The sequence below is a fragment of the Bison bison genome, unplaced genomic scaffold (assembly GCF_000754665.1).
Source record: "Bison bison bison isolate TAMUID 2011002044 unplaced genomic scaffold, Bison_UMD1.0 scf7180017864296, whole genome shotgun sequence".
Lineage (NCBI taxonomy): Eukaryota > Metazoa > Chordata > Mammalia > Artiodactyla > Bovidae > Bison > Bison bison.
This window is the reverse complement of record NW_011494868.1, coordinates 2,945,725-2,951,724: the sequence shown is the minus strand read 5'-3', so window position 1 is coordinate 2,951,724 and position 6,000 is coordinate 2,945,725. Positions and strand designations below refer to the sequence as shown.

The window sequence follows — 6,000 nt, the reverse complement described above, 5'->3', positions numbered from 1 at the left end:
TCTTACTCCCCAGTACGCTTTTAAAACTTTGCTTCTTCCCCCTCATCTAGGAACTGATTGAGCTGTTATGGCTGTCGGGGGCCCTGTTTGACCTTTCCTGTGACTTGCTGAGTCTGTTTCTCTATGAGCCCAGCTCAGCCTCATCTTACTGAGTCCCCAGCAAAGGTCACAAGAGCTTCAGCAGCTTCAGTCCCCACTATCTGCCCACCAGAATCCACCTCCAGCTCAACAGAACCATGTGTGTGCAGCCTCAGGGGTTCAACATTTGTTTCTCCTGCTTTCTCTACCATGAGCCAGGTCTTCTGATTAATGAACCGTATTTGCACCTATTACATCCTGTGAAAACTGGGTCTTGGGCCAGCAGAGGCCATTTAAGGGACCAGTTTTCAAAGCTGGGCTAGTACTCTCCAGCCTGAGGATTAAAAAGCCATTCCTGTCCCCTTCTTCACAAAGGCTCCAAGTCCAATAACAGTTTGGAGCCACTCTGAGTCAGCTCCTAGTATGAGATGGCTATCGTTGGAAAAGAACTGGATTGGCGATCTCCAAATAGCATCACAGAGTGCTTTTCTGGAAAGCCTGGTCTTTGAGGAACCTGCCTAGTCTGATCTTGAGGTCCCTTCTAGTGATCTTTGGTGTACACATGGGTACTTTGTTGGGTCTTCTAAGTCCACAGGGGATAGCCTAGGGCAAGGTTATCAGGAATTTTAATTTACCCTTGAAGCATAATATTTTGTCATATACTTAGTAGGCACCATATTCCTATGAGGTAGATACAATACTCTTAGCTTCATCTTATAAATGGCCAAACTGAGGTACATGGGAGGTTAAGTCGTCTAAGGCTAAATTATGAGAAGCAGGGCTGGATTAGAAATGGAGTGCTGTCATAACACCTGGAAAATATTTTCTCTAGATGCTGGGGACACATCCAGACAAGAGATCCCTGACTTCAGGAAACTTACAGCCTAGAAGGGAGACAATCAGGTAAAACAAAAATACCAGTGAGGGGTTATTTCTTAGAAGTGGGATAAAGTACAGGTAGATGACTGGGTCAGAGCATCCAGGGGAATGAGTGGGACTTTGCTTCTCTTTCCTCACTCACAACATTTTTGTCTCTCCAGTAGCATCCTATGCTTTATTTGACTCACTCTCTCCATAAAATGTGTCTGGCTGTTTTCCAGCTCCTCATGATTCTTTTTGGGGACCATCTTGAAACGTGTTCAAATGAGGCAGCCAGTTTTAACAGCTAATCTATTACCTTAAGCTCTAAATTATCTGTCACTGATTACAAAGTACTCCAAAATGTGATGGCTTACACAACAGCCTTTTTATTATGTCATGATTTTCTGGGACAGGAGTTTAGCTGGACTTTGCTGGGCTGTGCTGCTCCACCTGGCAGTGACTTGGGCCCATGATGGTATCACCTGTGTGCCTGGCATCTTGCAGGGGCACATGGAAGGCTGAACTCCCTATCTGTAGTTTCATTGCAGGACTTCCCCTTGAGGCTTTCTAGCAAGTCGTCAGAATCCTTAGCATGTTGATCCAGCTACTGAGGGAGACCATGGTTGAGGCCGCCTGCTCTCTTAAAGGCTGAGAACCAGCAGAGCATGACTTAACACTCTTCTTTGTTGATTAAATCAGGTGCATGCTAGCCCAGGTCCAAGGAGAAGAGTACACTCCACCTTTGGTTGTGAGGAATGTCAAAGAATTTGTGGCCATCTTTCATTTACTACAGTTTCTGGTTCACTTGGCATTGAACCTGTATGAAGGAGTAATGTATTTCTAATAAAATATTGCCTCTGAAGACTGGTTGAAGCTGAGTTGCTACAACCTTTAATATATATTTAGTGTTCAAATAAGACAACTTGACTTTCTCAGAGCAATGAATGTAGAGTGATTGCCTTTTCCTGCATACGTGCCTGCTCATTTGCTCAGTCATGTTCGATTGTTTAGCAACCTCATGGACTGTAGCCCACAGGCTCCTGTCTCTGTGGAATGTTCCAGGCAAGAGACACTGATGTATAGAACAGTCTTATGGACTCTGTGGGAGAGGGAGAGGGTGGGAAGATTTGGGAGAGTGACATTGAAAAGTGTAGAATATCATGTAAGAAATGAGTTGCCAGTCCAGGTTCGATGCACGATACTGGATGCTTGGGGCTGGTGCACTGGGACGACCCAGAGGGTTGGTGCGGGGAGGGAAGAGGGAGGAGGGTTCAGGATGGGGAACACATGTATGCCTGTGGCGGATTCATTTTGATATTTGGCAAAACTAATACAATTATGTAAAGTTTAAAAAAAAAAAAAAAAAAAAGAATACTGGAGCAGGTTGCTATTCCCTATTCCAGGGGCTCTTCCTGACCCAGGGATGGAACCTGCATCTCTTGCATTGGCAGGCGGAGTCTTTAGCACTGAGCCACCTGGGAAGCCCCATCTTTTAATAAACACAGGCAAATTGATAATTTCCAAATGCCATTGTTCAAAGGAATGGGGATATTTAGATCATCCTCGCATTTTTGGCAGAGGGAGTAAATGTGGGATGGGGAGGAAGCAGGTTTGGGAAGGGAACTCTAGGCTGCTCAGGAAAAGCTGTGGAAAGATACTTGGAGAGAAAGTGGATTACATTCATTCCAACAGGAGGAGCTGTTGAAGAATTCCCAAGAAAAGCACAGAGATCAAGAGTGGAGACAGTTAAGATTCCTAGAGGCAGTCCCAGGGAAATGACTACTTCTAAAACTGTTCTAGGCACATTGTAGGTGCTCAGTTAAGTGTTAAATGACAAAAAAAATCGTGATGAGTTGGCTGTGGAGATGGCATCTAGATCAGGCATCTTAGAAAGTAGACCTGGAAATAAAGGAACTTTTACATTATTTGAGGAGAATTAAATGAAATTATTTGGGTGACCAAGAAACCACACTTAGTATACGGCAGATACTCAAAAAATATTATTTGCATTCTATTTTTACTTTTTACTTCTTTAGACTACAAGAGTAAGTGGGGAATAAAAGTAGAACTAAAGGATAGTTTTACCTTTATGAGTTAAAATAGAGAGCTGAGTTAACCAGTAGAGCTTTCTGAAATGATGGAAATATTCTTCACCTGTTACTGACTGTTAGGTGTCTGGCCCCAAGAAAGGTTCTCCTGTGTGATGTCATTTGAGCCAATAGACTGAGATGGAGTTTGGTTCAGAAGAAAAGGAAAGCTTTTTTTTTTTTTTTAATACTCATTTATTATTTTTATTTATTTATTTGGCTGTGCTGGGTCTTAATTGCAACACGTGGGATCTTCTTTGTTATGGCAATGCAGGATCCTTAGTTGCTGCTTATGAACTCTTCACTGTGGCAGACGGAATCCAGTTCCCTAACCAGGGATGAATCAAGGCCCCCTGCCTTAGGGAGCGTGGAGTCTTAGCCACTGGATCACCAAGGAAGTCCCAGGCAAGTTCTGTTCTTTGGTCAAAGAATGGAAAGATGTGAGCTTCAGCTCTGGAGCACAGGCAGTCCCTGAGAAGCCGTGGGTAGGCTGCTTTGCGGGGAATTCAGCAGCAGGGACGGGCGCGTGGAGAGTGGAGTTCTCGCGAGGTTCAGGGTCCAGCTCTCAGGGCCTGCTCTCTGCCGCCATCTTGAATTGCAGCCCTGGGCCAGAGCTTCTGCCCACGGTCCAGAGCAGAAGCCTAGCTGTTTGGCACTGGGAACCCTGGTCTGAAGCACCGAGTTCAAGGCCTCTGCCTGCTGCACCCTACGAGCAGGTGAAACTAGACTGAGCTCCAAGGAAAACTAAAGGTTAGACTTTATTTTGTTACCCAGATTCTATTTTTATTTTCTGGGTATTGTTAATGGGCTTTGCTGGTGATATATCTGCACTGTTCAATATACTCACCTCTGACCACATGGAGCCTTTAAGCCCTTGAAATCTGCTGGTGTGACTGAAGCAGTAAATTTAAAATTTTCTTTTTAAAATTTCTTTTTCTTTTACTCAATTCACATTTAAGTTTAAATAGCCTCTTGGGGCTGCTGGTTATGTTATTGTATAAGAGGATTTACTTAATACTGATTTGAAACAAAACGTCTATAAGATGGTAGTCATTAACCTCAAGTGTGTAAAATGGGTACCTTGAAATTCTTTCAGACTCTAGCACAGTTAAATAGTTTATTGAATTAATTAAGGAGGTAGGAGAAAAAGTTAGGCTTATGGCTGCTGCTGCTGCTGCTAAGTCGCTTCAGTCGTGTCCGACTCTGTGCGACCCCAGAGACGGCAGCCCACCAGGCTCCCCCGTCCCTGGGATTCTCCAGGCAGGAACACTGGAGTGGGTTGCCATTTCCTTCTCCAATGCATGAAAGTGAAAAGTGAAAGTGAAGTCGCTCAGTTGCGTCTGACTCTTAGCGACCCCATGGACTGCAGCCGACCAGGCTCCTCTGTCCATGGGATTTTCCAGGCAAGAGTACTGGAGTGGGGTGCCATTGCCTTCTCCATGCCATTGGCTAACAGGAAGCAAATATAGAAACCTAAATATAAATGTATTATAAGAGTTTAAGACTGAAAGAGGGTAGTAATTTAGGGACCAGCTGGTTCTGCTGGACAGAAAAGACCCTGGAGCTTGTCAGTAACTATTGGAATTCTATAATTTGGTGTAACAAAGAAGTTTAGAGTGATTTCCAACCAACAAATTGAGTGAAATAAGTATTATTTATATTCACCTGGCATAATTTGTTATTCGACTTTTTCGAATGGCAGTAACGGAACTGCAGCAGTTAAACCACATTCTCCAGAGTACCAGTACTACTGCCAAGAACAGAAAACTTTCATCTTCCAAAGCCTCAATCAGCCAGCTTCTCATCTGCATCCCATAAATCATCAAGAAGGAACAAGCTCATTATCTCAGCACTAGGGACAAAAGTCTTTTACATGACACTGAACTTCTGACTGCTGCAAAACATGGCAGCTTGCCATCGTATCTTTAACAGGTGTGTTGGCCCCTTGAACAGACTGAGCCAGAAGTTTGAGACGATGGCCTGAAATTTTAATTTGTTATATGCTGTGACTTGTGGTGGGCCCATGTCCAAAAGTAATTGGGTCCAGTGGCTTGTGAATGTTTTGTCGTTTTAATAGGTTTGGGGAGACATGGGAGTGTCTCTCCCTCAAAACATCCTCTCTTAGATGTTAAGGATTAGGGGAACTTCTCACTCTATTTTGGAAGGTGTTTCAATTCTGCTTTTCTGAAGAGCTGGGTAGGAGCTCCCAGGTACAGCCTATTACAATGTCCTATACACTTACCCTTCTGCATTCACATATTCAAATAAGGATTTTTGAAAATGTTTGAAACCATATTTGAAAATACAGTTCCAGAAAATCCCAAAAAGCAAGATTTAAATTTGCCCTGTGATGGCAACTATTTACATAGTTTTTTACATTGTATTAGGTATTATATGTTGGAGAAGGCAATGGCACCCCACTCCAGTACTCTTGCCTGGAAAATCCCATGGATGGAGCCTCGTAGGCTGCAGTCCATGGGGTCGCTAGGAGTTGGACACGACTGAGAGACTTCACTTTCGCTTTTCACTTTCATGCATTGGAGAAGGAAATGGCAACCCACTCCAGTGTTCTTGCCTGGAGAATCCCAGGGACGGGGGAGCCTGGTGGGCTGCCGTCTCTGGGGTCGCACAGAGTCAGACATGACTGAAGCGACTTAGAAGCAGCAGGTGTTATATGTAATTTAGAGATGATTTAAAGCATATGGGAAGATGTGCGAAGGTTATATGCCAACACTATGCCATTTTGTATAAGAGACTTCAGCATTTTCAGATTTAAGTCCTGGAACCAATCCCTTGTGTGTACTGAGGAATGACTGTGCCGCCATCTTGTAGTTCCCTCTCTACATAATGGTTCTGGAGCCTTCTGAATTACCCAAAATGTGACTCCTGTGTCATATAAAATTCACTATGATTTCTAGTAAGATAATCATATGTCCAGAAAAGTCTCTCAATTTTCACCTCCCTTTCTAAAGAT

General features: G+C 43.7%; 1 long non-coding RNA gene across 1 annotated transcript in view; it reads left to right on the top strand.

The window, feature by feature from the left end:
* LOC104996597 overlaps positions 1 to 6,000 on the top strand; it is a 101,534-nt gene that overhangs the window by 17,478 nt on the left and 78,056 nt on the right. Inside the window, exon 2 of the long non-coding RNA XR_826217.1 lies at positions 911 to 981. This is a non-coding gene — a long non-coding RNA (uncharacterized LOC104996597). The remainder of the gene's footprint in view (positions 1 to 910; positions 982 to 6,000) is intronic.